General features: G+C 45.2%; 1 non-coding gene across 1 annotated transcript; it reads right to left on the minus strand.

Moving 5' to 3' along the window:
* Positions 1–7,237: 7,237 nt before the first annotated feature.
* Positions 7,238–7,309, minus strand: Trnah-gug. The gene has a single exon. It is a non-coding gene; the product is annotated as a tRNA-His (tRNA).
* Between the last annotated feature and the right edge of the window lie 786 nt (positions 7,310–8,095).

The raw sequence follows: 8,095 nt of genomic DNA on the forward strand, positions 1-8,095 counted from the left end.
GAGACAGTTTGAGTATGTACCCAGGTTTATTTTGCCTTGTGATCATGCTTCAGCCTTTAGAGTACAGCATTATAAAAATGGCCACCATGGGCAAAAAATTAAATTTTAAGAGAAACCCACTGTAATGTAGTTCCTAGGTTTGAAAACTTCACTTTAATTAATGTCTTACAAGCACTACAAAGAAAAATCACAAAAGTTTTGGCAAAATTACTACATAATATTGGAGTAAGAAAGAGCTATTGAATTCATCCAACAATATATATGAAAACTGTTTATAGACCAGTGTTACCTATATTGGTAAGGGTTCTCTAGAAAACTAGAACTGATAGAATGAGCCTCTCTCTCTCTCTCTCTCTCTCTCTCTCTCTCCCTCTCTCTCCCTCTCTCTCCCTCTCTCTCCCTCTCTCTCCCCCCCCCATCCATCTATCTGGAAAGGGGTATATTAGAATGGCTTACAGGCTGTGGTCCAACAATGTTTGTCTACCAAAGGAAGGTCCAGTAACCCAATAACCAGTAGTTGTTCAGTCCATGAGGCTGGGTGTCTCAGCTGGTCTTCAGTATAAGCTGGAATCATGAAGAAGTAGGCTCCAATGCCAGTGAAGGAATGGAATTGCCAGGGAGAGCAAGAATAAGCTGGCAGAGAGTTCAATCTTCCTTCCACATCCTTTATACAGGCTGCCAGGAGAAGGTGTGGCCTAGATTAAAGATGTATCTTCCCACCTCAAACGATCTAGATTAAAAGTGGGTCTTTCAAGTTCAACTTACTTAGTTAGGAGAGACTCTCTCACAGGTGTTTTAGTTCATTCCTTATATACGGTTGACAACTAAGAATTGCCATCACATTACCTATTACTCTATTGTAGATGACAATTATGCTCAAATGTTACTGTTCTAGAATGGAAAAGGCTGCCTGGAGGGGTTTAAGTGAGCCCTCTGCTTTCTCCTCCTCCCCACTCTTCTGTATTATTAACAAACAGTCCACGCTATCACTGGCTACTCTCCGGCTGCAGTGGTCTCCCCGCCCTCCATGGCGATCCCCAAGAGGTGGTCTGCCCAATTTCTCACAGTTAGTGGGGGATGCACTCGCCTTCCCAGATATCCGTCTCCTGTGACTAGTCTGCTGCAACTTCCTCTAAACCCTGTGCCCCGTATAAAGAACACCCCAGAGGCTTGTAATAGTCAGATTTATATCAGTAAATTCTCAACCCCCAAAATGCCCACACAAAGAACTCAAAAGCCCAATTGATATAAACACAAGCTGCCCACCTAGATTGGGCAAATTGCCCTACATTACTCTCTTGCTCTTTATGATATCCATAGCTACCTGTGGCTATTTCAAGCCATGTGGGTCAGGATGATCTTACTCTCTTATAAGTTCCATCTTGTTCGTCTTTGTCCTCCCCCTCCCCAAAACTCTCAGCCCGCCTTCCCTTTCCACTGCTAAATCACACTCTCTAGCCTTATCTTTCACCTGCCCTCACCTACTTAGAGACAGCAGTCTACATTCCCCCCTTTTGCCCAATTAAAAGGCTTTTTTCTCTCAGATATAAACAGCACAACTATTACCATTCTGTAATTTATAAAGTATAGATACACCTAACACCCAGTCAATCATTTTGTCAATAAAATAAAGCACTCTGCCATCTACCTATACCTGTTATATCCTGGTTTAGCTTGTATATTATCTGAAAACCATCTTCTCAAATACATATATTCTCTCAATGGTGAATAGCCTGGGTTGGCTAAGAGACTATGGATAGTCTTCAATCCCACCAGAATTCCGAGAGTGACATAAATTTTACCTGAAAATATAGGACCCCTAACATAGCTTCCAGAACTGAAAAAAATTGTAGACACAGCTGCCTACCTATACAGTCCCCTGTTTTTCAACACGTTGGAACATCAAATTGTGGCTGTTTGGCCCAGGATCATCTGACAGACCTTTGTAAGGCAGAATTATGAAGGCCTGATTACCCTGTCTTGGCAGTGATAATCGGTCGACTATTCTGTATAGTGTCTCCGTTTTCTGGATAGTAATTTGTAGATGAATAGGCAACTTCTGCCCAGTAACTACCTTGCCACAATGTACAACCTCACCTGGAAGTACAGATGTTCAGTTTCTTCTTTGAATCCAAGAATGAGGAGCTGATAGGAGCAGATGTGTCTCAACAACAAATGATTAAATAACATTAAATGTCACATTCTGTGGATTTCTGACGGCTTTGAAAACTAAAGTAGCCTGGGCAGTTGTGGCGCACGCCTTTAATCCCAACACTTGGGAGGCAGAGGCAGGCGGATTTCTGAGTTCGAGAGTTCGAGGCTAGCCTGGTCTACAGAGTGAGTTCCAGGACAACCAGAGCTGTCTGGACAGAGAAACCCTGTCTCGAACCCCCCCCCCCCAAAAAAAAGAAAACTAAAGTAATCTGGACTGTTGTCCTTTAACTACGCTCAGCTATTTCTAATTAAAATATCTTGGTATTTTATGTTTACCCTAACAGTCAACTCAGAGCCATGAATTTGCTATCTGGACCCTTAGCTCGTGTGTTTTAATCATCTAAAATCGGTTTGTAAAGGCAGTTATAAAAAGACAGTAAGCATTAATTTTACCATGATTTTCTGGTTCAGGGTAGCTTTATGTAGCCTTGATTTATTTCCTGTATCCATCTCCCTCCCCCATTGTCTTTGACATGTTTTTCTTTTTTCTTTTATAAACAGTTGGTTTTTGTTTGTAGTTCTTGTCCAATAGTTCTGTCAACAATGACATAGCAGATACTGAGCCATTGTTCCTAGAAATACATCAGACTCCTGCTGGCCTCTGTCAATATTTTTGTCAATGGGTGAATGCCTGACAAGTGTTTCTGTTTAAAACACCTTTTTAAATGTATATTGTTACTTCCCACACATGGAGCATCAAGTCCAACAACACTAACGTGTGCCTGAAGAATACTCTTTTTTTTGTGTGCGCGTGCTCAGGACTAAACATTAGATGACACTTGAGTCATTTTACACAGAAAAACTACTAATAAAAATGTGAGGTGGGAGTACAAAAATGTGAAAATACCACTTAATAGGGCACAAAAAGGCAAAATTACTTTGTTTATCTTTAGTTGGCAATCTCTCTGGGCTAACCAAAGTTTTCACTATACTGTGTTGTGTTTTGTAAAAAGATAAAGTGTAAGGAGCAGGCCTTTAAACAGGACCGACTCCATTTTGTAATAGGAAACTTGTAAGACATGTCTGGACATGTCTGGTATTTGTAAAGACATGTCTGGAAATGGTCAGAGCCCGGCAATAACCAGACACGAGTGGTTATCTGCTGTGCACGTCACCAGTAATGCTAAATTCACCATAAAAGAGGAGCCTGTCCGGAGCACTTCATCACACTTGTAGCCATGACTGGCTAACCTGATCCTCCCAACAAAGCCCCCTCAGCACTCGGTCATCAAAGAGTTAACCGAGAGACCTACACTTCCGACTTCGCGGTCGAGCTCCGACTTCAAGCCAGAGACCACACCCCCAGCTACTTGGTCAAGCACCCTGCGAGATCAAATTAGCAATTCAACTATCTGAAAGCCACAGCCTGACCCTGCCTTCAAGGATTCGAACCTGTAACCCGACACCATCAAAAGGACTCAGCTTGTATAATCCAAGAATGAATGATGTGCTTATTGCTATGCTTATTTCTTTGATAATTAACAAGGTATTATGTGTGTTAATTGTGCATATTGTTAGAGGCAACCTATAGGAAATGTGACAATATCTTGTAGCAATAGCCTTAGCATTTGTGTTTCTGTTTGCTTGCTGTGCATTAAAGAAGTAACTGAATTCCACAAACTGTCTCTTGGCGTACTCTCTTCCCTCTCGAGGAGCTGATGATCTCACAGTCAAATCCAGTATATGATCCCTGAGTGGAGCAGGACCTGTCGCTCCTCTCCCCGAGGGGGATTCAAATCTCTTGCCCGTAATAGATAAGAGTCCCTGCTCTCTACAGATAGGGAGAGAAGGAATGTGTTTTGTGGATATATGGTAAGGTGTGGGGGAAGGGGTGCCTCGAGAGTCCATGCTGAGGCATCCTTTCCCCCTGAGGGACCAGCCACAAGACAGTATAGTATAGAGTTTATTCAGGGAATGGGGAGGGGAGTTGATGGGGTAGTAGGGACAGAGAAAGAGAGAGAGAAGAGGAGAATAAAGGCCAGCCATGAGCACTTGGGGGCTGGGGGGAATGGGGAGAGAGGAGAGAAGTGGAGAGAGGACAGAGTGAGAGCAAGAAGGCAAGAACGAGAGAGAGCAGAGGAGGAGAGCAGCCCTTTTATAGTGAGTCAGGCACACCTGGCTGTTGTCAGATGACTGTGGGGTGGAGCTTAGACAAAATGCTAACACCCCTGTACCTGTCTAAATGATCAGGAGAGCACCACAGGATATTGAAGTGGTTACAAAAAAGTTTTAGTTGTTAGATGTGTTACATGCCTAAAATCCCAGTACTTAGGATACTTAGGCAAAAGAATTAAGAGTTGGAAGCCAGCCTAAGCTATATAATAGGACCTGTCTTAAATATAGCTTTAATGGGTAGTTTAGCTTCTGTACAAATACTAAGAATTAGCTTTATAAGTCCTTAGGATTGAAACCAGAGCTTTGTATATCCTAGGTAAGTATTCTACCAACCAAGAGACATTCCCGACCTCTTCCTTTTTATTCAGTCGAACCCATGGGGTAGTGCTGCACAAACTCATAGTGGACCTTCCACCTCTTGGAGACTTCTGGAAAAGGCACTCACATGGATACCCAATGGTGAGTCTCCTAGGTAATTCCAAATAGAGCCAAACTGAAGATGAAGATAAGTAAACCCTACCAAATTCTACCACAGTAAACCATAAACCCTAAAAATGTTGTTTGTTTTAATCTTTTTAAACATTGACAACAGATTCTTGTTTCATACAATACATCCTGGCCACATGTTCCCCTTCCTCAACTCCTAGCTCCCTCCAACCTCCCCTCTACCCCAGACCCACTTCCCTTGCATTTTCCTTCAGAAAAGAGCAGGCCTCCAAGAGAAAACAAGCAAATAGAACTCAAAAAGATACAGTAGGACAAGCAGAAGCCCTCATATATGGGCTGGAAAAGGCAAACCAGGAGGAGCAAAAGAGTCCCAAGAGCAGGCAAGAGAGTCAGAGACGCACCTGCTCCCACTGTCAGGAGTCCCACAAGAACATCAAGCTACTAACCACAACATGCATGCAGAGAACCTGGTGCAGACTCACAAGCTGCATGCTTGCCACTACCAGCTCTGTGAGCCCTGCTTAGTTGATTCTGTGGGCCTTGTCTCCTGGTGTCCTCCATCCCCTCTGGTGTCCTCCATCCCCTCTGGTGTCTCCATCCCCTCTGGTGTCCTCCATCCCCTCTGGTGTCTCCATCCCCTCTAGTGTCCTCCATCCCCTCTGGTGTCCTCCATCCCCTCTGGTGTCTCCATCCCCTCTGGTGTCCTCCATCCCCTCTGGCTCCTGCCATCTCTCCTTCTGCTCTTTGAGTTATTCAAACTCCAAGAGACTGGATGGAGACGTCTGATTTAGACATTCTTAGAATAATGTCTGATTGTGGGTCTTAGCACCCCCTCCCATCTGTTGCTGGAGGAAGCCTCTCTTGATGGCGACTGGACAAGGCACTAATCTAAAGCAATGGCAGAATATCATTAGGAATAATTGAATTGAATTTAGTTATTTATTTATTGGCCAGTTATGTTTGATTCTACTCTACTTTTCTGGGCTATCCAGTCTCAGGAGGCTGGCCATCCAAATAGTGTAGGATATAGGTTCCCTCTTGTGCTGTCAGCCTCAAGTTAAACCAGACATTGGTTAGCCTACAAGGTCTATACCAACATTGCCCCAGCAGATCTTGCTGGCAGGATAGATGTTGGTCAAAGGTTAGTGGCTGAGTTGGTGTCCAAGTTTATCTTCCAGTATCCTGCAGAGAACCTTCCCATGCCAAAGAGATCAGAACACAGGGGTGAAGGCTCCATGCAGGCAACAGCTCTGTACATTCACTGGGCAGCATGGATATTGTCCTTGGCATTGGGGTCCCACTGTCAGTTTTCAGAGAGCAACAGCATCAGCCTGGGTTGTTTAGGAATCTCTGCCAGACCCCCTAGGCCAACAACTCAAACAAAGGCAACACAGTCTTACCACTGGAAGCTTTGCCTAGCTATAAAAGATGGCCAGTTCAGACTTCTCATCCTTCATTATTAGGGGTCTCCTCAGTGGTCTGGAGAGATGGCTCAGCAGTTAAGGGCACAGACTGCTCTTCCCAGCAACTACATGGTAGCTCACAACCATCTATAATGAGATGTGATACCCTCTTCTGATGTGTCCAAAGAGAGTGACATAAAATAAATAAATCTTATATTTCTCAACTAGAAGACACAGCAAAGTAGATTTTGTTATTAGGAGGTACCAATAGTCTGAACAACCCTCTAGTGTTGTGGAAAGTCCCTGTAGAGGATATAACTAGCAGTGCTATACAATGTACTCACATAGGCAGGAAAAAGTAAAAGACTACACTGAGCCTGACAAAGGTGATCGGTCATGCCTGTAATCACCACACATAGAAAGCTAGGAAGCTGAGGCAAGAAGACGCTAGCAAGTTCAGGTTGTTTGCTGGGCTATAGAGGACTGCTTATCTGTAGATAAGTGTTCCAGGCTCCAAGACCTATCTTACTGGTCTAGTGGGAGAAACAGAAGAGCGGTTCTGGGACGTCTTCCCCATGCATGTCGAGTAGCACAAATACTTCACCTGTTCATTCAAACAGTGTAGTAAAAATTATCAAGATCCAAATCACGGGTGGCTCTGTCTCTCAAAGGTGAAGCAAGTACTTAGTATGTCCTAGGCCTCTGGATGGCTACACAGTGTGCTTGCAAGTACATACACACTGGCAAAACTGAAAGAATATCAAACGGAGTTATAAGTACACTAACAGAGATTTCAAAATATCAAACTATCTTTGTTTCATGGGCGTTGTTCCTCTGTGCAGCTCTGGCTAAATCCTGGAACTAAATCTGTACTCACTTGAACTCACAAAGACCCACCTGCCTCTGTCTCCAGAGTGCTGAAATTAAAAGCCTTCGTGACCCTGTTAGGAAATCCCTGGAAGCAGGCCTTGTGAGCACTACTAGATGTTTTGAGTTTCCAACCCCCACTGGAAAGAGTTAGGATTCTGGCAAAATATAACTAGGCAGAAGTACAATATTGCCGTGACTCGGATTCGAACCGAGGTTGCTGCGGCCACAACGCAGAGTACTAACCACTATACGATCACGGCGAGCCATGTGCCCGGTGAGGAGCAGTTGCGTACTTGCTCGGTGCTGGCGCTGTTGGCCGAGCCTCAATCCAGTTCTACTGGGTCCTGTGTAGTTCTCGGTGTCTTCTCGCCGGGCGCCGACGCTGGGACTGAGCTGCCCGCCCGGCGAAGCGCAGGGCAACACCCGGTGCGGACCGCGGAGCCGTCTCTACTCATCTCCGAGGCTTCAGACCCTCCTGTTGTCCCGCAGAACTGATTGGTCCCCGCAGCGTTGAGAGCGGCGCCGATTGCTCGCGCCTGTGCCTCACTTGGACGGTGAGGGCAATTGCTGCTACCTGTGAAATCACTGTCGAGTTCAGGTTGACTCAATACTCCAATGCAGAGCCAGGTAGAGTGGCACACACCTGTAATTTCAGCTCTTGGAATGTAAGAGGCAATAAAATCAGGAGTTGAAGGTCATCCTCAGTTACGAAGTGAGTGCCAGGGAACCTAGGATACTTGAGACCCAGTCAAGAAAGAGGAGGAGGGAAGAGGAGGAAGCAGCAGCAACCACTAAACCAAAAGTATGACACAAACTAAAGTCATCAGAAAGAAGGGAACCTCAATTAAGGAAACGCCTCCAGGGAAGCGCTCAGGCGCGCGCGAACGCTGGGTTAGGGCTTGCGCCTCAACGGCTGAGGAGTCCGCCCGGGGCCCTCCCCCTCCTTAGGACCAGGCCCAGCGCGCCATCCTCTCCCTCCCTCCCTCCCTTTAACTGGGTCTCAAGTTCCCAAGGTCCCCGGCAACTAACTTCGTAACTGAGGATGA

This window comes from Grammomys surdaster, unplaced genomic scaffold (genome assembly GCF_004785775.1).
Source record: "Grammomys surdaster isolate TR1022 unplaced genomic scaffold, NIH_TR_1.0 125849, whole genome shotgun sequence".
Taxonomy (NCBI): Eukaryota; Metazoa; Chordata; class Mammalia; order Rodentia; family Muridae; genus Grammomys; species Grammomys surdaster.